General features: G+C 35.8%; 1 long non-coding RNA gene across 1 annotated transcript in view; it reads right to left on the reverse strand.

The window, feature by feature from the left end:
* Positions 1–2,411: 2,411 nt before the first annotated feature.
* The window catches only part of LOC122143017, a 36,018-nt gene continuing 14,131 nt past the window's right edge, over positions 2,412–24,298 (reverse strand). The window contains exons 2-3 of the long non-coding RNA XR_006158922.1: positions 18,426–18,609; positions 2,412–3,101 (exon numbers count right to left, since the gene is read on the reverse strand). This is a non-coding gene — a long non-coding RNA (uncharacterized LOC122143017). The remainder of the gene's footprint in view (positions 3,102–18,425; positions 18,610–24,298) is intronic.

A 24,298-nucleotide genomic window follows, 5' to 3' on the forward strand; every position in this document is an offset into this window, starting at 1 on the left:
TAAAAGATATTAAAGTATCAATATTGATGTTATACTGGGTGTTGTTAACAACACAGCAACTTTCATAAATATAGAGCTTGGTCACCGAAGGACTTCAAACATGATTTGTGGAATCTGAGGAAACTGCTCATTTTATATTAATTTTATCCAAGTCTGTACATCCTAAAAGATTGGATCTCTACTTTTCTTGAAACAATGAATACATATTCTGTGCATAATAAAGCTCATTTTAGACCAGGAAAAAATTTAATTCATAAGAGTTAATTAAAAAAGAGTTCTGAATAATACATTAGCAAGTAGAAAAACTCAGTAACCTCACAATCGATCTCCTCTTCTAGCAGCTTATCTGCAAGGACCTTATTCCATTTTTGTTGTAATTTTGTTGATTGATAAAAATGATGTGACGGACCTAGAGAAAAAGAGTTTGCTGTTGAACATGTGTGTAGCATGTGATAACATTGCAATGACCACTCTGATGCAGGCGTGTGCCATGTATACGCAAGTAATTCCTCATCGCAAACACATCTGCATGTAAAACAGTCCCTATTATGTAGCCAGGAGAGACGTTCAATGCCAGCTCTCAGTGTGTGTGGGTGTGTAAGTGTTGATCTAAGCATGATCCCAAGAGAACATCAGGCAGAGACTGTTTGTTAATCTCAATTCAAAGACATGCTTGTGTTTATGCGGGACCAGAACTCTCAGCTCCAGAAAGGCTCCTCTGCTCCAGAGAGACTTCCTGCATGAGAACCTGCACACATAAAGATGACTCTCTTTGCTTTGCAATGTTCTACTGATGTGAACAAGGAGCTCTGAGAGAATGTGTACAGTGTGTGTATGTGTGCCTTTTCTAAGAGACTGCATTTCTCAACAATAGCACAGTGCCCTTGAAGGCGCAGAGTTCATTCTTTCAAAAGAACATGAGCCCGGCAGCCCAACAGACTTCTCTTTCAGCTCTTTCTCTCTCTTTTCCGACTTTCATTTTCCAAAATCTCTCTCTCTTTTTCCAATGCATTACTAGATGTGTGAGAGATTGTAAAAAGGGAAGATCAGACTAAACATCAAAGCATTCAGATTACGTTGCTGTTTCCTCACCAGCTGACTAATACACACACAGACACGACACAGCATCCATCAGAAATCAGCTCCCAAATCTCTCAAATGCTCTTTCAGCCTTTCATTTAAAAAAGTCCCTTTATTTTCTTCCTGTGTATGACCGAGTTAGATCGTAGAGTAAACATCAAAGCATTTAGATTAGTTTCGTTTCATCTCTAGCTGTCAAAAACACATGTATGCCAGGGGTGTTTTATCTGTTTTCTTCAAGGAGGCAAAAACAAATCAACTATATATATATATATATATATATAGAGAGAGAGAGAGAGAGAGAGAGAGAGAGAGAGAGAGAGAAAGAGAGTTCAGGCCATTTAGCATATATATGAAATCAAAAAGTCTGTAAATCATTCATTTTTAAAATTATTTGAAAATATATTTTAGTTGTAAAATCATTAAATATTTAGAGTAAGTGTCACATTTGTGTCTCCATGTTGCTGTGATTGGTCAATTAACCTTTAAATGCAACTATTCTTGCTTGTTAATCTTCCCAATCAGTGGGCTAAATGGCCTGAATGGGTCAAACTGGTGAAACAGGACAGACTAATTACACTCAGACATCACATTCGGTCATGTCTGAACTTGATCTGTAAGCGAGTCGATGTTTAACCAGAACTGAGCTCAGTTAAATTAAAGCATCACCGCCGTGTCTGTGATCATCATGACACCTGCTGTGTTCACAGAGGATTTGATAACTAATGGTCTGAAAAGAAGGTGAATATTAAAAAAAATGATAACAGTAAAATACACTTTTTATGCATTATTAGTAGTTCATTATTTAAAAAAAAAAAAAAAAATATATATATATATATATATATATATATATATATATGTGTGTGTGTATGGGTGTGTGTGTATGGGTGTGTGTGTGTGTGTGTGTGTGAGTGTGTGTGTGTTGGATGGAAACACCAAGACACAATTTCCAAAATGTGCATTTAAAAACTGCCTCCTTGAAGTGGTTATTTTTTATTCAGTAATAAGTCATGTACAAACTATGATAGCAACAATTTTACCAAAGAAATATCTAAATGCAGATTAAAAAGTCAGTATTACTGAATTAATAGTCATTTCAGTAAAAGCATTGAATACAATTTCAACTGATTCCATCCAAGATGTGAATTTAATTTAAGTGAAAATCCAGATTATAGCAATAAAAAAAAAAAATAATAATAAAAAAAACATTTCTATATAAAAAATATTTTATATTATTAAAAAATTTTTGTATATTTTATTTTTTGGTTGTTTGGTGGAAGTTTTTTTTTTTGTGTGATGTTTTTACTAAATAGTATTTTTATATAAAAACATAAATATGGGTTGTTTATCTACAAGAGTATGGAATGCTGTTCCTTTAACCTGGTCACTGTACATTTTAATTTATGCATTTGGTAGATTCTTTTATCCACATTCAAAGTGTACATTTGATCAGGTAATGCATTTCCTGGGAATTGAAATCATTACTTTGGTGTTGCTTGCGCCACGCTCCACTGTTTGAAATGCAGGAATGTGTATAAACATCAAATGGAACTGGAATTTGACAAGTGTACACTAGACTAAAAAAGGTAAAGGCAGAGAGAGGACCGTGCCTCCATATGACACAAACACACCACAAGTATATACACACACAGAGTCATAAAAGAGGTCCCAAATGCCAGATACACAAGTGTTTTAGAGTGACTCGTGTCTCATTCTCGTCTTTCCCATCTCTCACTCTCCTGTCTTCCTTTCATTCTTTTCCTGAGGTGCAATTCATTGAATTTCAAACAGCAGCTTGTCACTGCACCATATCGAAGTCAAAGGAACAGGTGCGTATATGCGTATGACTCTACAATTTCAATTGCTTTTTTTTATTTTGTTTGTTTCTCACCCCACTGTGATGCTGTGTTTGAATAGCCACATGCGGCACATTGCTCAGGTTTGTAGCCTTTAGAGAGCCCCATGCCACTGCTCTGCTCTGTATTCCACCACTGCCGTCCTCTGCTCTCATCATGCTCCACCTGAGAGAGATGGATCATTAAGGTCTGGCCGAGGAAAATCTCATTTATGAGAAGACACGGTTTCTTTGATCTGCGCGTGCATGTGTGAGTGGACGGAGCTAGGCATTCATGGCCGAATGCATACATATTTCTTTCTTTTTCTTAAAGTCTCACATCATTTACCAGGATTCCTGTTAAAAACAACAACTCAAAGAGACAATGTTTCCCTGATATCATGCACCTTATTTAAAGGAAAAATTAAATAACTAAAAACGAAAATCTGCTTGTTTTCATACCCTCATGTCATTCCTAATCCTTATGACTTACTTTCTTCTGCGGAACATGAAATGAGATATTTCCAAGAATCTCTAAGCTGCACTTTTCTATACAATAAAAGCATATTAAGCTTCCAGTCCACTTATGAGACATAGAATGCTACAGCCATGATTTCAAAATCCGGAAGACTTATTTGCAATGGATTCCTTCCTTTTAGGTTTTTTTTTTGTCTTCAATTTATGAGTAAAATAAAGTCTGTGGTAAATATAAATTGAGAACCTTGAGAATTTTAAGGCAATGTATGTTTGCAGTAAGTAACTAACAACATTTGGGGTGTGAGTGTGTGCAGTTTACAACAAAATGTACAAGTATCATCCAGTTATGCTTTACTCATGAATTGAAAAACCTCATTATAAAAAACCCATAGGAGAGTCTTGAAGGAACCCATGGCAAAATAGTCTTCTGGATGTTGACATCATGGCTACAGCACTCCATGGGAAAACCATGCAACATGCCACCGTGCCCGAATATGCCCATAAACAAATGAGATTTTTTTTTATTGAACAATGACTCAAATAAGCCTAAAGAGTTTATTAGTCACACAAAGCTATCTCAAGAGTTCAGAAGACTTAGCATGGACTACATTGCTGCTTTATTGTCAGTAAAAAAAAAAAATCCTATTTTCTGTTCCATGGAGGAAAAAAAGGCATACAGCTTCAGAAAACTATGAGTGAGTAAATTACATTATCTTCTCAATTATGGCCAGAGAGAGTGAAAAACCATCTAATGAAGGAGATTGTGATGCTCAGGATATTTGTGATGACACTGCATGTTGGTGTGCATTTTGTGCTAAAGTGTGATATTAGTGTGTTTGGGACTTTGTACAGCCCGGAAAAAATTGTCACACAGGATAAAAATGATTAGCTATTAGTTTGGTGTAGGTGTGTGTGTGTATTTCATGATTATTTAGCTTGGTATAATGGTTAAAATGCTAAAAGCATATTTCAGACAAAAAGCGAGAGACAGAAAAATAGTTGCAGAGCGAAAGAGAGAAATGCCAAGCTTTGGGTTCATTTTAACACAAAATGACAGTAAAAACAAAGGGACCATGAGATCCAATAGTGGCAGAATATTTGGAGAGAGTAGCACACTATAGATAATGAAGGTCGGCAAGTTTATCTCAGTTTTGTTTTGCTTGAAACTTGGTTTGCCGTAACTTTATAGAGAATGAGGAGGTTTCATGGCATAGAGAAGGGTGACATTAAAGTGTCACAATCCTCATGTGTGGAAGACTGCTGCTTTTCATCCATCTCTCTCTCTCACCTCTTTCTTTTTCACCTTTCGCGTCAACACAATTTCCCTCACACAATCCTCCTTCAGGCTTTCCTCTCTCCGAGAGAACGAGCAATCTCTTCTCTTCCCTCTTAATGATTATCTCGCAGTAATTTTAAGCTTAATAGTTTTCTTTCAGAAGAAAGAGAATTCATGACTTTTAACCATAACAAGATACAGGTTCTGTCATGATTATTCATAAAACTACCCATCCCATTTTTCATTTGTATTTCAGATTGGTTCTGAGATTCAAGGATGCACCAGAGGCCATTTTTACAGCTGATTAGCTATTTATAGTCCATTTGTCCTGTATCTATTTAAATACATATGGTCCATGTACGCTGGAACTATATTGATTTAAGAACAGCCTTTTCCACAGAATTACTCCCTAACCTAATACACCACATATTCTGGTAATCCTCCTCCTATTTATTGATCCAGCTATCTGTCCAGCCTCTTGCTGGATATTACGTATAGATATCCAAGTTACAGTATATATCAAACACTCACTACTAGATCACAACACGTTCAAGTTACAAACAAAATTCAACATTAATGCGATTAACATTTCAAGTTATTGCAGTCTACAGAGCACTAAAACATTCTAACAGTAGTAAAGTAAAACAAAACTTTCTAGGGATGCACTAATGTTGCAATTTTGACCGATAACAATAAGCCAACCTTTTTTTCTCTCTTATGTTATGGCTGAATCAAATAAAATTCTATACTACTTAGTCTAAATGCAGTAACATTGCATATCCAATTCAGTGTCAGTTAAAAGGCTAGTTCACACTATTTCATTAAAAAAACAACAACAACAACAAAAACAACAATTTACTCACTCTCACTCACCAAAGCTTTCAAACTTCAAAAATACTGCAAAAGAACTGAGAATGTACAGTATCATAAGTAGTCCATGCTGTATTTTCTTTCTTTCTTTTTCTCTTTCTTCCTTTCTTTCTTTCTTTCTTTCTTTCTTTCTTTCTTTCTTTCTTTCTATTCCCACAGTGTCTGTTACCTCCTATGGTTTAAACTGCTGTATATTTTTTCATATAAAACCACCACCACTGGAGAGAACATATCTTCATGGCTGTCAGTGACACAAAGATTCTTGCAGTATTCATTATTTATAGAATCTAAATCCTGATAAGCACAACCAAAATTATGAAACATCTCATATCTGCTTCCTAACCTCTTGACACACATACAAATAAACTTGACACAAGCATGCACTGTTCTCCTACCATGTCAGGCGTGTAATCTCAAACTCCTCCATCTAATTAAAGGCCATTAAGGCTCCTGCAGTTTGTGTTTCAGCTGATATACACATGCACACACATTCACTCAGTCAGAACTAATAATAATTTGTGTGTGTGTGTTTGTGTGTGTGTTAGTGTGAGAGAGAGAGGAAATTACAAAGGTGGATCAACAGTAGTAGGAGGCAAAAAAAAAAAAATGGATAAAGGACACTGGCTTTAAAGGGATAGTTCATCCAAAAATGAAAATTACCCCATGATTTACTCACCCTCAAGCCATCCTAGGTGTATATGACTTTCTTCTTTCTGACAAATAAAATCGGAGTTACATTAAAAATGTCCTGGCTCTTCCAAGCTTTATAATGGCAGTGAATGGGGATCCAGAATTTGAAGCAAAATAAAGTGCATCCATCTATCATAAAAAGTACTCCACACCAGAGGATGACCGATTGATCAGTTTTGCCGATTAACCGGCACCATTTTTGGGTGAAGTATCCCTTTAAATTAAACTGTGCTTAATACAAGTGATGCCCTCTACCTGCATGAGAGACACTGAAGACTTTTGAAAAATTTTCAGCGTGTGTGTGTGTGCTTGCTAATGGTATAATTTTGATGGAGTGAATAAACTGGAAGCCTATCTGTGCCTTTTACATTTGGCCCACTGAAGAAATTCAACATCTTATCTTAAATGTCAGACCATGTTTAAATCATCTTCTATGGCGGAACAGGAGAAGAGGGTGATAATCTAAAGAATTAAAGAAAGAGAAGACACAGATAGTAAATTTAACAGTGAAAGGCTGAAAATAACACAAGCACATGGCATATAACTGGAAAAGTTTAAGAAATCTGATAAGAAAAAAATAGAAAAAGATGGTAAAAAATACTTTCATAAATATCTAGTAATTCTAAAATAGTTTGAACATCTAATATTGAATTCACATTATCCTTTAAACATGGCACATGCCCTGCACAGGCAATGCATTTAAATGCACAGCACTGCCACGCCTGTTTTTTTTATGTTATTTAAAAATTAAAGTGAAAGTGACATGACATGACATGACATGACATTCAGCCAAGTATGGTGACCCATACTCAGAATTCGTGCTCTGCATTTAACCCATCCAAAGTGCACACACACAGCAGTGAACACACAAACACACGTGAACACACACCCGGAGCAGTGGGCAGCCATTTATGCTGTGGTGCCCGGGGAGCAGTTGGGGGTTCGGTGCCTTGCTCAAGGCCACCTCAGTCGTGGTATTGAGGGTGGAGAGAGCGCTGTACAGTCACTCCCCCCACCTACAATTCCTGCCGTTCCGAGACTCGAACCCGCAACCTTTGGGTTACGAGTCCGACTCTCTAACCATTAGGCCACAACTTCCCCCAAAGGAGCCCACCTTCCCATACCGAGAGTCTAACCCGGGCCGCCTGGGTGAAAACCAGAAATCCTAACCGCTGGGCAACCCATTTACAACCCATTTACAACAAAATATCATATTTATTTGTATATTATAGGTACATACAAGTAGGATTCCAACAATGTTTTAAACTTGTATTTATTCATTTATTGTTATTATTATATTATCATTATAATTATTATTAGATGTATTGTTAGATGTATTATTATTAGATGTATTGTATCTGTCATTTTATTCTTTATTTGATTTTTTTATTTTTATTTATTGTCATTACTTCACAAAATGGTTCAACAGTTAACATTAGTTAATGCATTAGATATCATGAAAAAAATTACATTCAGTAGTTTAAGTTAAATGTTCATTTCCTTCCTGGTCATTGTAAATTCATGTTCACAACACATTAATGCTTATTAATACTTAAACTGTTAAAAATAGAAAATTTGTTCATGTTACCTACTGGTAACTAATGTTAACATATAGAACCTTATTTAACATGAAACACTAAAGGGCCGGTCACACTACACTTTTTGTTCCATTGACTTCCATTCATACAGTATGTCACTGTGAGACAAGATTCTGACAGACTGGTCAAATTTTTTTTTTAAAGTGACAGGTTTTATATAATGTTCATGTCTCATATATTGGCATAGCACAGATTTCACAACGCTATGTTCTGTGGATGTTTTCAGAAACCTGCCAAAGTATGCTGCGAGCAAATTCCCACAGCAATTCTCTTTGGACTAAGCACTTGGTTTTGATGGCTTCCCTGCCAAGTTTTATAGAAATTCCTGGATAACAACAGGGCCTGACCTACATGTACACAAGGGTTTAATGGTTTATGTAAGCTTGGTGGAAGTGCTGCACAACAGCTGCACTTAAACACTGACTGCAAAAAATAAGGCAATCTTGAGCACTTGAAGAACTGGAATTCAGCTTTACACTGTTGAAAGTGACTTTCAACGTCTCTCCGATACACTAAAACCATCTACGAATACTTGCAAGAGGGACGGGGTTTCAGTCAGTGGTAAAGCTGCAGAAACCAAGGACACAAACTGTCTAGACAACTATAGAGTTTGACTATAGAGCTTCTATTATGTGGGAGGTTTGATTGATCTGTACAGCAAGGTCAAGGTTTTCTGATCACTGTGTGCTCAGCAACTGTTAACAGTCCCAGACTGTTATAGACAGTAACAGTCTGTGCCTTCCTAAGAACTACGATGAACGTGTTCTTGTTGAATATCAATGAGGTTATTATCTGCCTATATTGTGCGTGGCTAAAATAAACTTTTAGGTCCACTGTTCTTTTAGAATATTTACTTATGAATTTTATTAATGTATCAAAAAAGCAGTACATGCATTACTATGAACCCACAGAATCAGCACCAATGGATGAGGTTTAAGTTTCTATATAAAACACTTATTAAAACAGATACAGTCAATCTCCAGTGCAGAATCATTCAATACTTTGGAAACATGTCATGGATCGTACCAATACCGGTTTTTGCAGACATACAGTAACTAAATTGGGGCAGTTGCAGGAAAAAGTATGTAAACCCTTGAGTTTCTATGGATTTTTGTATAAAATTTGATTTGCTCTTCAATAAAACAATGGACAAATGATACATTTTTATGTCTTGAAATTGAACACACCAACATTCGCAGTGCAGGGCAGAAAAGGAGAGGAGAATCTCTCAGCTAATGACTTGTCCAAAAGCTAATTAGTGTCAGGAGTCAGCTAACCTGAGTCCAATCAATGAGACATGACTGAAGATGTTAGTCACCCTGCCCCCATACCAAAAAAAAAAATATATATATAATTGTACTGCCTAAATATGATTCATCTCAGATAGAGACAATGCCTTGTTTGGATATTGAGGGATTTGTGATGTCATAAGGGCCAGTACTTTTTATTTTGATGTCTTGGGGAGATTTGGGTTTAGTTTTGGGTAGTTAAAACATAGGCCCCGGCCAATGGCCTTCAGTTGCTTACAGTAAAACTTGTTGGGTGGGCGGACAAAATGTGGGCTGCTTTTTTTTTTCACTGGGGTTTTTATTCGCTTTTTTGTTTGGTCATGTTATTTTAATTAATTTGAACGTGTGTAATTAAGAAAGGGTTAAAAGAAAGGGTTACAAAAGCATCTCTAAAATACTTGATGTTCAGTCATTACTAAGAAAAATTATCTATAAATGGACGAAGTTCAGCACTGGGATCTACTCTAGGAGTGGGTGTCTAGCAAAAAATGAAACAATCAAGCACTGTCTTGGGGGTGGGTGGGAGGGGGGGTCTGCTGCATGTCTTAAGTTAACTAAACAGCATCTGGATGTCCCAGAGCACTATTGCCAAAACATTCTGTGGACAGATGAAAAGTTGTTTGGGGAAAAAAACGCTATATATAGAGGTGGGAAAAAAAGGCACAAAATATCAACATCCAAACTTCAAATCTCTGGAGGGGCCATGGTGGAGGTAATTTGCTGTGTCTTGCTATCATCGACAGAAAAATGAATTCCCACGTTTATCTGGGCATTTTGCAGGAGAACATAAGGCCATCTGTCCACCAACTGAAGCTCAACAGATGTTTGGTGATGCAATGGAACAAAGACTCAGAGCACAGGAGTAAATCAGCAACAGTAAATATGCCTTCTGCTCAGTCAGGTGGACTCCTCACCTCCACCTGATTGAGATGCTTTGGTGTGACCTCAGCAGAGCGATTTACACCAGGCACCCCAAGAACATCACTGAAATGAAAGGAATGGTGCAAAATTCCTCATGATCTGATCCACAATTACAAGAAACGGTTTATGGAGGTTACTGCTGCCAAAGGAGGGTCAATCAGTTATTATATCCAGGGTTCACTTAAGTTTTCCATTAACCACTGTGAGACATGGTATGCTCAGTAAAACATGAAAATCTCTCATTTACAGTGTTATGTAAGCATTTTTTTGTCCACTATTTTGATACTATCAAATTTTATTACTTTTATGACTGTATAAATCCACATACTTTTTTCAGCAACTATTTTTAAAGAAAAATAGTTCTTTAAAAACACCAAGCTGTTTTTAAAGAAGTTTTAAACACTTTAAAAACTTCCACTAAGTCCATTATGTACTATTATATTCTAAAATTAAAAATCATTTATCTGAAGGTGTTTGATTGTCTCTGATGCATGCATGTTTAAATAAAAAACTAATTCTAAAAAAACATTTCATAAACATATAGATGCACTGCACTCACTGATGATCACTGATGATTTCTAATGATAATTGCTGATAGAAATATCCTGGGAGAAGTGTTTAAGCACTGTAGACATCTCTAACACTCTGCACTGAGGAAAAATTATAGTTGATGTGTTAATAATAACTGTATAAAGCAGCATGATCTAAAAATATTGCAGTATATGAGAAAAAGTGGGAAAGAGAAGGGGACAAGCAAGAGACAGACAGAGATGAATGGGCCAAGTGGCCATTAAGGTCAATGACACATAATTAGCTCTCTTATCAAAACCGGTTGGCCTGTTTTTGACTGTGTGCATGCTTGTGTCTGGACGACATCTTTTCAGAAAGGTTGATGTTCCTCCTGCCTTTAGCCCCGTCATGGCCTTCATCTTGATTATAATGATGGTTCTGTCATGTAGGATCTCATTAACAAATAGTGAGGCTCAATGTTCCCGATGTTTTCCGTCCAATTAAAGCACTTACTTCCCGTACAATGTGGCAAGAATCATTCTCATCACCGGCAGTCAAACAATCCCTCGCCTCAAAACTAATTTCTTCTCATGTAAAAATGTAAATGTTAAGGTTTTTAAATCATAGGAACAGTCTTTTTCTCCCTAAGCTTGTCTTTTCTTTCCATGCTAATCAAAAGATTGGAGATTTCACTGTTGCTATGGCTAACAAAATTAGCATTTTCATTTTTGCATAATCAAAACTGCACTGTTTAAAAAGGTTGTGTTAAACCGAAGCTGAAGATATCTAACCCTCAAGCAATACCAGAGAAAATGAAATTTGAGCACTTTTTAAACATCTCATTCCTCTCATGTTAAACTTCTAAACTGGTCTCCAGGATGCTACTTGCTACAGCTGATATTAAATATTTATTTGTGCATTTCTACATTACATTTAGATTAAGTAGACCTACAGATTCAGATTTACTGCTCACTTAAATTACAGTTTAAAAAAATTAATAGCACTATTAAATGTAATCTTTAGCAAATATATATATATTTTTTGTATTTTTATTCTTTAAGTATTTCTAAATAATTTATTTATTGGCTATAACTTTAGGATATCAGTATCAGCAGGTTATTAATATGATTTCAGTGCATGCTAAATATTTCTTTTCTTCACAACAACTTGACATTAAACAAGAATTGCTGGATTCTTTATTATAGAACCCTTTTCTATTACATAAACTTCAATATGGAAACCCGTCTTATAATTTTTTACAAATCTTTTACACATCTTTTAAGATATTGAGTGATATTTGTTGAATATTGTGATATGTATTATAAGAATTATGAGGGAATGGGAAATGTTAACTTGCAGTTGCGGGTTTAAAACTCACAATTTTTTTAGAACTAAAGACTGAATTGTGATATATAAACTTGCAGTTGTGAGAAACAAAGTTAGAATTGTGAGATAAGATCTTTCTTAAATTTTATTCTGTGGTGGGAACAAAATTATTATTATTTTTTTTTTTCAAGATGCAAACTCAGAATTCTGAGGGGAAAGTCTGAATTTTGTCATATAAACTCAGAATTGCAAGATGTAAACTCAGAATTGCAAAAAAAGAATTTTCACAGTTCTGACTTACGTAGTCTGAAAGTCTGAACTGTGAGATAAAAAGTTGCAATTACCTTTTTTTATTTTTTTATTCCATAGTAGAATAAGGCTTCCATACTTTAGTGTTCATTACTGTAATAAAGAATATATAGTTACACATCTATTCCTTCTAAAGGGCACTGGTGTGAAAATGTCATGTTCATCTCCTGCCAATAACGAATAGTAAGATGTTGGATTTTGCACCAGATGTTTCCTCATCTGCCAATGTCTGGAATGAACATCAATAAAATGCAAAAAAAAAAAAAAAAAAAAAAAATTAATGGAGACACACACTGTTCATATATATTCAAACAACATTCAAACCCATTAGTCTAGGCAGAAGATCAGTTCCCTCAGAGTCAGTGATGTGGCTTTAACAGACCAGCCATCGATCTTTGCTTTTCCAGACAGCCTTACAGCCAACCTTGCTCGCCCATACAGAAACTTTTAAGCAGTACATCTATTTTATTTCTAATGAACTTGTATTTGGGCCCATGAATAAATCACATTAATGTAAAAACATCACACAGTCCCAATTCACACCACACATTTAACAACTGAAGCATGGGCTGTGGTCTGCCACATTCAAAAATAGACAGAAAACTATTGCTTGGACTTCCTTCTTTTACAGAGAACATTGGTTCTATGTGCTCCTGTTTCCTTTTCTAACTTTTGCCTCTTGTTGTAATCCACCACTGGAGATCATTAGCCTGTATTTTGGCAGGTCTATCCCTGATGCTTAGAACTTGAAGGTGTACTTGTACATGGAATTTTTTTTTTTTTTTTTTTACATCTGCTATCTAAAACACCTTGCTTTGATATCTGTGCCACAAAATGTCGGTGGTAAACCAGACAATGTCTCATTCATCTGTCTTAATGCTGTCCATAAAGATAACTATAATATACTGAGCCTGGCTATAATAATAATATACCAACCCTTCATATTCATAAAAAGTGGGACTTCCCTTAAGAAAAAGAAGTTTATTCAAGTGTGCTATTAGTATACTTCTTTTAAACTAAAAATAGGAAAGTATGCTTTTAGTTTACTTTTTATGTACTTCTCAGAAATGGGCATTATGTAATCCTCAGAAATATACTTAAAATGACATTTAAGTATACTTGACTTATACTTACAAAAAGTCTAAATATATTTGAGCTATACTTGTGCTCCTAGAATCCGTGTTTTCATTGTTATAAAGTAGAGGGCGCTAGTACACATCTTCTTTACAGAATTTCCAAAAAACACAAGTGAAGAAGAAAATGGAACAACAGATATTAACACATGCAATCTAACATGATCATCTGACATGAAACAGCATCAAAACTGTAACGTTATGGAATAAAATGTAGACCGATGAAGAGGTAATAATTACAGTCAAGCTTTAGGGTGTTGATCGACTCCATCTACATTTTGATTATCATTCTGAATCCAATTCATAGACTTTTTTAAGTTTTTTGTTCAAAATGTTATTTCTTTATTTATTTTTTTGATGAAACTTACCCACATTAAAGTGTTTAATAATGCATGAAGCTAGAATAAAATGTTTTAGTTTACAAGCAGATACCCTGTTCTTTCTTTGGATGTTTTGTATGTTCAGATATTCATATAACAAAATCTATACAAATTAAAGCCTAAATAGGGACATAGTAGTATACTTTAAGTATGATGTAAAGTTCACTTAAAGAAAACTTATGAGTATACTTGCAGTATAAAACTACTAAAATAGTAGTTTACTGAGACTATACTTCAAAGTGTACAAAGTATTTAATTAGTAAACTGTCAGTATATCTATAAGTTCACTTTTAGTATAATTGCAGTACAAACTACAAACATAAAGGTAAACTAGTTGTGTACTTAAAGTTTTCTACTGTTATACTTAAAGTATACTTAAAAGTATACTTTTATATACTAGAAAGTGGGCCAATTTGCTCCCAAGGAGTATTGAAACAGTACACTTACAAGTATACTACTAGAACACTGATATTTGTATACTTGCTACATAAAGTATACTTTATACTATAAAATATACTTGAACTTTACTTAAGTGTACACAATAAAATAAACTTGAAGTATACTACTTTTTGGTAAGGGTTTAGTGAGGTCTGACCCATGAGATGAAACCCTTCCCAAACCATAAATGCATGGACACCAGGGCCCAACATCATCCGCTAGCCTAGGATCAGTGTAAGCGAGTTTCTTGTCAGTTGATGGAACTGTCACTTGCTCTTTACAGTCAGTGCTGCATTGTCTCTAAAATATAACATTCATCATAATTAACACTGATGAACATTAGGTTGTCGCAAAATTGTCAATTAAGAATTTGTTAAACGAAAAAACTACAAACCACTTATAAACTATAACAAATCATGTGATTATTTGACCCTAACAAGCACTCACTGCATCAGACAAGTAACTTTTACTTTTCAGACAGACTCATAAAAAGAAGAATGGCATCTACGCTAATATTAGTCTGTTTTATTCTTATTCCGAGGTCACTGTATCATGTCGACCATGTCAACTAGACGAGCCCTAGAGAGAGGTCCCCTGTGAAGACCTCGTTGACCATAGGCACAAGACCACGAGAACCAGACGGGTCCTCTGCTCAATCTGACGTGTGTTGGAGCCTGGAATTAAACCACACCATGAGTTTTGGTTTCTTGCCACTGTTGCCCTTGGCTTGCTTAGTTGGGGACACAATTTCTGGCAACATTGATGACTTGACTGTACAGACACTACAGGAAGAGAACTGAACTGAGCTGGATGATGACATCACTGAATCAACAATGATAAACTGACTGTTTTCTATTGTCCTTTTGTATTATCAGCACACACTTTTTTTCCCTGTTTAACACTGTAAAGCTGATTTGACACAATCTGTATTATATAAAGCAGTATATAAATGCAGGCACTTAAAAAAAAATGAAAACCTCTTCAACAATATTTTCTAGTGACTGGTCACGTCTAAATTTTTCAATTGGCCTAGTTAAATTTCTGAAATTCAATTCACACAAATTCAATTAGGCCAACTGAAACATTTAGATGTGATCTTCAATTCACACAAATTCAATTAGGCCAACTGAAACATTTAGATGTGATCAGTCAGTAGAAAATTTTGATTTGGAGAGGTCTGAATTTTTTTTACAGTGAACAAGGTAAACAAATGATCGCCTGATATTTATATGTTTTATGAATAATTTTATTAAACACGTTACTTTACTGAAGGCTACCAGGAAAGCTGCATAATTGAGTTCAATAAATTCACAATATGTGCCCATTGATTATTAATCATATGCCTAATATATGATGAAAATGGCTTTGTTAATATTGATTCTTGTTCCTTTACATTGACAGCCGAATCACATTGAATCACGTCAATTCAAAATGGATAAATTAGACAAGTTTATTAGTTTGCATTCCTTAATATTTTTGTCAGCCATTTAGCATTTCTATAAAACAGCTGTCAGATATGAAATGTTTGGCTACATCTTATCCTGCACTTTATAGCCGCTAACTGAAGCGTCGCAGTGAAATTTGAGCTATGCATCTTCAGTGAACATAAGCCCGCCTACTTAGATTTGATTTGTCATCACAAATATTTTTTGACATTGACAAACGGTGACTGTCCCAGACGGCTGAGGCAGCTCAGATGAGGATGTTTAAGTTTAATCTTGGTGCTGTGCAATATCTTTGCAGCACGAAGGAAGAATAAATACTATATTGGGCAATTATTTCACAAAGTACACCTCAGAAAAATACCTGGCTACAGGCATGCAGGCGACTTGACTTAAAGGTGTCACAAACCAAAACAGAGATCGACATTCCGGCCTGGAACTCGCACTTTTCAAAAGAGAAACCTGACTGTAGCATTGTTTTTCAGATAAACAAGTATGTTAACTTAGCATGTTTCTTAAATATCTGCAAACATATTATGGTATTTTTATGATTTAGTAGAGTCAAAAACTTACATACAGCACCTTTAATAAAACCAGCCAATCAGATTAGATCTTACTAGATCGAGAAAGTCTTTTCCAGTTTGTGTGCAGTAGTCCTTTGCATCAGACAGTTAGTGGCTGGTCTGCAGGTGTGCTGTCTGAGACTACTGAAATTTTGGTAAAGAATCTTGTATCCAACAAACAGCAATACCAGTCTCCAGTATGTCTGCAACACAAGACCTTTGTTTAGAACAAGACATTCAAAATAGTAATTTCTGATATGTTAAGGAAATATTTCTAACATTCCAAGGCAAAGCCATTGTCCTTAGGCTGGATGCAAACAGTCTATGATTGCTTTTTTTGTGTAACTTCGGTGATGTTTTCCAGCAGTTTGCTGGAACAGTTCAGCTCTGTACAGCGAGTCTGATTCATCAACAGTATACAGGTCAGAATAATATTCAACAGTGAGCTTGAGCATAGCAGATGGAGATGACAATGCCTTCATTATTCTTCAGGCACAGCATCTGCTTCTCCTGACTAGTCTCGCATTCCAAATTAAAGAAAAATGTTGTTGGCCTATCAATGTCTCTAACGTGGGTGTAGCGTGCCCTAACTACGACCTGCAGCACTATATCTTCCAGTACAAGCCTAGCTGATGCTTCTCTTCAACAAGTGCAGCCTGCTCCGCAACAGCCTTTTGCCCTTGACTGCAAAAACATAACTCTCATGACTCTTTATATTCATTTTGATACTTTGTGTTTAACAAGATGACTACTGGAGATAATACACCAATATCTGAGCCTTCTCACTGTCATAGCTTATTTTGCTCTGTAGGAATTTTGCATTAAAATGCCAAAAGTAGGTTTTATTACACTGCATAATGCGTAATCAACGGCGATCTTCTTATGATCCAAGAGAGGATCAGGAGTTATAGCAGCGCTACACACTTTATTTCGTGTGCTATATGGGGTATAAAATCTGTCCAGCCTTGCAGCTCCGCCCTCTGAGAATTTCACCCAGGTGGACTGCTTAACTAATTGGTTTTATCTAGCAGTGCTATAATGTTGGACAAAACAGATGTCTTTTTTTATATATATATATCAGCAGCAGCAGTACAATTCCAGTCAACTCTCATTAGCATAATGTCCTCTGATCGAAGTTTCTTCAAACGTGGGCCAGCTTAGTAAATACCCAGATCCTAAAATAAAGTGAACATGGCAGCGCCGCCCACAGTACTAGTAAACGCCTTGGTTCAAATCATTCTTGGACACGATTTTCACCCTCAAAGCTGTGCGAACCAACAAAGCTACACCTGTACTAATATAACAGCCCTGACAGAGAACATAACCCCTCTCTCACCACAATCCCCAGTAAACCTCATTACTCTGATCACTGTGGGTTTCTTGCAGAAAAACTACTCCAACTTGCAGGAAAAGTATTCCATTTTAAATTAATGAGCTCTGAAACCAGAGCTCATTTGCTTCTGTCTCTGAGCCCATTTACGATTGCAGATCCTCTAAGTAAAACCACCATAACAAAGGGATTTGATAGTATAAGGACAAAAGGAAAGAAACAGAGAATGGAAAAAAATGCAAAGTTAAGATTTAAAGCCATATATGGTCTTTCCTCTTGCTTGTTGTTTATGTCTGTTTATCCTCATCTTATCACTGTCAGATGTTTGTAAGGCAAAAAGCTTGCAATAAAATTTCATAATTGAAACCAAAAATGAGAGATATGCACATCCAGAATAAATAAACCCAGATGCAGAATCAAAATGGCAAACTCAGTGCATTCATAAAAAGTTTCTTGACTTATAATGTCTTAGAATACATATTATTAGCCTGGCACATCATGATTTACCCATTGTGACATTTGTGAATTATTATATGTAAAGAAATATTCATATTAATTTATCTTGATTAATCTCACATTATTCTCTCAAACAAATAATGACCATAAGCATTACACATTTGAATTATTCAATACTCAGAACCTCAAACTGCTATAGCCAAGCCATTAATAATATGTATACAACTTCTTTTCTTTTTTTAATTTAGAAAGAAAAGATCTAACGTCTTAAGTTTTGGGTTTGCTAAGAAAAAAATCAGTCTCATTCACAGAGAATAACTTATTCCCCCACTTTAGAAAGATCTGACACATCAGTCTAACATTTGTCATCCTCTCATCAGGCACCTGTAACAGCTTGTCATCAACACCCGCTTCTCTTAACACGTCCCACCCTACAGTACATCATTCAAAACAGACTATTCTTCATCCATTAAATTCAGATGTTAAACTGCACACACTCTCACCTTTTCCTGACTGTTTATTTTCTCCTCTCCACCACATTGCCATGTGGGCCTCCCATCTCAGGTTTCAGACTCTGTCATTGTAACCGCAGACACCCATTCCCCACAGTCCTCTAAACTCTGGTTAGCTGCTTGCTTGCTTGGACATCTTCATGGTGAGAAGACAAGTCTGGTTTCTCTTTTTCTTCTGAGAAAGGGAATGAGAGGGAATCATAAAAAACCTTTATCAGAAAATACAGAACATATCTAAGTATTAAAAATATTTAGTGATTTTTTGTTATTTGTTGGTTATTACACACTGAGGTATGAGTCAAAATTATTTTCTGTGGTATTCAACAGCGTGCCACAGATGCTGTTGATAGAGCTTGAGTTGTACAGTATTTAACCCAGAACCTTTCTTCAGTGGTTAGTGCGGCACATTTCAGAACAGATTGTTTTGTGAACCTGACACACTGTAAAGCAGGCTTATTATAGGATTGGGCATTGCACTGCAAACTATATTCAACTCAACAGGAAACCCACAGGCTGTGTGAGACGAGAAGCTTTAATATACCTGTGAAAACTATATAAAGTATGCAACCTGGAGACCAGAAACATTGCAAAATCAACCTTTATAAAGTACACGAACGGTGTGAGTGCTTGGATGAATAATTTGGGTGGACATACTTTAAGCCGGCATGAAACCTTTGTTAAGACTTTTCTTCTCTATTTTGATGTATATCAAGTGAAACGGCATATTGAACGAGATAAATGTATAGCAAGACTTAATTTTGTTCATGAGAAATTGATTGGATTGACTGGAAAGTGAGCATTGCAATCTAATGGATGATGGTTTCATGAGAGAGACAGGTTTCTGGATGAGAGGGATTGAAACTAGTTCTATTACCCAGCGATTTGACCATAAAAAAAATAATTAAATTAAATAATAAATAATACTGTGCAAAGATAAATTGTTTATAATAAACTATTATAAAATAATTTGATTTCATGGAGACCTTCACCTGTGCTCTTGCGTTGGTCTGACGGTAACAAACCTCATTAAAACTGGAGATGCTACTGGTGAGCTGTTAAATAAATGAACTTTAACTAACTTGGTCAGTAAAATTTCCATCAAAATGTTGCTCTACTATGACAGTGGTTCACCTGAAAGCGAAAACAGACTGCAAAAGAAGAAACTTACACTAATAACTTATATTTTTGTGACTGATATTTTTGTGCACTATAAAATGAGGTCTAATGCATTTCTGAATACAACAACATACAAAATCATGCTTGTGTAGCTAGAAATGTCTATGTTCATGTACATGTGTAGATTATTTTTTAGGCTAAAGGCTGAAACATCTAAAACAATATAATTAAATTTTGATGGTTTCTATGCTGTAGTAAAAAAAAATATTTTGTCAGGTTACATTTGAATGGCCACCAACTGAAAATACATGCGCAGTTAGAGCATCTACCAGCAAGGGTTAATTACTGAAGCTAACCAGCCATGACTCAACAAAGCACTGTTGCTCATTTGACATATGAAGAGTGCATTTGCATATGCAGTGCCCTCCAAATGTTTTGAAAGGACCTAGACAATGTGGGGTTTTAACAATAGCAGCATAAATTCTTATTTATTGATGACTTTGCACTGACAGTACAAACCTTAAAAATAGTTCATTAGTTAAAAAATGAGTTCAGACCATAGAAAGATTGAGTTATTTATAAAACATGTAAAACTGTGTTCTTTCTAATTGGTCTATTGCATATTAATCATAATTGGGTATCACTCAGTGAAGCTATAAAGGTGTGCTTACCCAATAATCTTCAAAAATAAAGAAATACAAATAAACAAATCAAAATCAATCAATGAAATCTAAAAATAAAATAAATGTCTAAATCTGCAAATTGTGCATGTGTACATATTTCCATTAGGTAATGAAAAAGAAAATCATTATTGTGTTACATATTTAGTGATAATTGCCCATTTCTGGTCCTCAAAGAAAAAAATGATAATAAAACAAAACAATAAAATAAAATAATAGTAATGCAGTAGTAATAATAATATTGATAGAATAAAACCTCAATAATGTAGTATTTGACCATAGTAAGTTGTCAAAACCAAACTGCCATCCTACTCCAACAATAACAGAGAAAAAATGTGTCATTCTCACAATATAACACCATACTCAAATGCTGTACCACTCACCAAATTAACCAAATTGTCACGGAAAGTCAATTATGAAAAACTGCAAGCCAAGAGGGGAACAAAAGAGTCGAAAATCCCAGCACCCAGCAGGTAGAAAGCTCTTACACACCCACTCCCAGCATGCGCTCCATCAGTAAAGAGAGAGAGTCACTCCGTGGACACTCAACAGGGTGGAACGATAACAAAGTTCATTTTTAATGACCGTTTTATTTCCTAATCAATTAATGTCTTTAATTAATGTGTTCACAACAATGAGGAAAATCTAAGAGGTGGCAATGTACCGGCAGCTGGATGGAGAAAGAATGCCAATCTGTGTCTGTTTGTGTGTGTGTGTGTGTGTGTGTCTGTGTGTGTGTCATTTTTGATAGCAGGTGTTTTGTGACTGTATCTGAAAGAGAGAAAGAGAGAGGGGGTGGGGGGGCTAAAATCAGAAAAAAAAACTCTCCTAAATTCTCTCCTGCTGTTCCTCTTTTCATCATTTGATACTTTATGAAGAGAGAATGTTTTTAATGGAGCCAAGAGTGACAGTAAGACTCTTTTAGAACATAACATAAAAACCCATTAAAATTTCCTCTAAGCAAAAATCATTCTTTCTCTATCTTGCCTACTCTTTGAAGTTCCGTTTTATTCAGTTCAGTTCTATTGAATTGTAGAGAGCTGTTCTAGAGTGAATAACATAATCACTTTTCCTGTGAGCCACACTGTAACTATTAAGTCAAGTACATCCTCATCTCTAAAATACCAGAGAAACAGGTGAGCCTGTCCACATCCTCTTGAGCATTTCAAATTCGCTAACTATGGCTAGGTTGAGTGCTGAGGGTGCTGAAATGTCATTTTGGAGGGTATGGATGCAGTCATCCAGCGTTTGTGAGCAGAGATCATGCTTTGTGCTTTTAGAGGACCGAAATTCTGCATTTACACCTGCAGCCGGCACAGCTGCTCCAAAACCTGACACAGAAATAAATAAGCCACTGCCACCGTCATACTGCACAGATTTAGGACAAACCATTGGGTGTTGTTATAATTCCTCGCAGTCTGCTGTGCAACATTGTTTGTTTATATTAAAACTGTCTCTTTTGTTTATGTAGAAAAATATATTTCTATAAAGTGTGTGTGTGTGTGTGTTAAAGCACAAACCACCCTTTAAAAAAGTTTAAAAATTACTATTATGTTTTAAATGTTTGCAGTGATGCTGGGACCCTGGAACCCATTTGCAATATTACCATCATTAATTAATGCCAATGCTTCTCTCTCTCTTTCTCTCTCTCTTTACAACCCTAGAGAGGTAAATGAACACTGAACATCATTAAATTTCTTTTTTTTTTCTCTTCAGAATTAGGCCATATGTAAATGACCACTCCCTGAGAGTGAGTGAGTGAGAGAGAAAGAGAGCAGGAAAGAAAAGAAGGAAAGGTCAGATCTTAAGAGTTTAACTAAAATAAATATCCATATTCAACATTCAGGGAAGCAGACGCGCACTGTAAACACATACCTCAGCTGTAAACACACACCAAATGCAGCATTGTGTGTGTGCACAGGCAAATGGGAGAGAGAGTATCAACAGAGAGCTACATGTCCTTATTGATCATGTATTGGTTGACATTGACCACTGTTTTCTGTGGGAAAGACACTCCAGTGGCCGCAGGACTTCAGATGGAGAGATACGAGATAGGAGTGTAGAAATAAAGAGGAGAGATGATACAAGATGAGGAGAAACCGAAAGACACAAGATGAGAAAGAGAAGATATGAGAGAAAGGAGAAAGAGACAAGATGTCAAAGAGCAAAGAAAAGATCAAGAGGTCAGACCAGATGAGAAGAGAGGAGAGAAGGGAAGGGAAAGCAAGAGGTAAGATGAAATAAAATGAAGAGGACAAACAGACGAGACAAGATGAGACAATTAAAAGAGAAGGAAGGAAGGAAGACATAATGAGGACATTTAAAGAGAAAAGAAAGAGGAGGAAGCTGACAAGAAAATAGTATGAGTAAAGTATGAGAATAATATGAGAAAAAAGACAAGAGAAAGAGGTAGAAGAGGAAGTTTGAGAAAAGTTGCTAAAAATCAAAGAATAGAAAGATAAATAAGAAGAGGAAGTCGATGACAAGAGAGAGAGAAAGTAGGAGGGAAAAGGAGAAGAGAAGAGAAGAGAAGAGAAGAGAAGAGAAGAGAAGAGAAGAGAAGAGAAGAGAAGAGAAGAGAAGAGAAGAGAAGAAGAGATGAGATATAAAGTATGAAATAGCACACATCAGAGCAGTGCTTTAATTGTGTTTCTGTCTTTGTGAAATGTGAAGTGAAGTGTCCAGATTCTAGCTGAAGCATTACAACAGTGCCTTATACTCTGATTTATTCTAATAACACCATAATACACTGCTGTTTACTGACTGCAATATATTACTTTTCTACCTCCCTCGCAAATTGTAAATGTGATATTGTCAGACAGGGTTTATTGCAGTTCAGGTATATTTGCTGTAAATTGTATACAGTACAGTGAGAGCAAACAGCAGTAAAAGCCAGAGAGTTTCAGCTGCACATGGAAGATGAAAAAAAAGAGAAACTGTGAACTACACTAAAAGCCCATCACCAGATGAAATACGACAAGACGGGCCTCTCGTCAGCTCAAATGGATGTTAGATTTTAAACTGAAAACATTAGAATATTTAACTGATGTAGAGTTCATCTGCACAGCTTAATGAAAGTAAGTGTGAGCATTTTCATTGTTTCTCTCTGGCTTTTTCAATTTTCTCTTTAACTCTCCTTCTCTCCCTCTCTTCTTGGCTTTTGCCAATTGAAGCTCAGTGAAACAGAGCCAAGGAAGTCTGCCCTTAACAGCTAACAAGAAAGAACATTTCCCCATCTCTTCCCTCTCACTTTTTCACCCATATGAATATTTTCAGAATTCATCAACTATTTATCATAACAATCTCCCGCTCTTTCACAGTCTACTGTATCTGTTTGCCAAAACCTGGAGCAAAATCCCCAAACATGAGAGGAAAAAACAGCTAAAAATTCTGGAAACCTTCTTTGTTTGGCTGTTTCACATCTAATGCTGCATCTGGACAGGTTTTTCCCATCTCGTTATCTCTCCCATGCCTGTATTGTAAGATTGCGTCTTGTTAAGTTTTCACTTGCTTATTGTGAGCTGAAGTACCTACTGCAAAGTAATTACTGCAGAGATCTGGGGCAGCATTCACTGGGTAACAGTAAAAAGTGTGGCCCACAGCACTGACATAGACATCTCAGCATGTTGGAGGAAGCATCCCTTCCACTAAATAGAGCTGACGCAAGCTAAAGACAGAAAACACATCAGGAAAACAGCTAGGTCCATGTAATAATGAGACGCTGTTCTGTGCATTACAGACAGATGGCAAAAATCCTATTTTAAACCAGCGATTTTGTCTTGTCATCAAACATGATGAAAAATATAATGCATGAAGTCCACTAAATGAGTTTTGTGCCTAAAAAAAAAAAAACTCTGTCAATAGAACAAAAGACAGTTATATTGAAGAAACTGAAACTTAGATTCTCTTATAAATCTTAGGCAATTTTGATTCTCATGAAGTGTATCTTATATAGAACAAGGCTTTTAAGACTTTTAAAGACCTTTTTAAGAACAAGTATAGAAAATTTAAGGAATAATCTGAATGGAACCCAACTTCAATAAGGTCTCTAAATGTAAATGTCTTGCA

Source organism: Cyprinus carpio, chromosome A5 (assembly GCF_018340385.1).
Source record: "Cyprinus carpio isolate SPL01 chromosome A5, ASM1834038v1, whole genome shotgun sequence".
In the NCBI taxonomy this organism is placed as follows: Eukaryota; Metazoa; Chordata; class Actinopteri; order Cypriniformes; family Cyprinidae; genus Cyprinus; species Cyprinus carpio.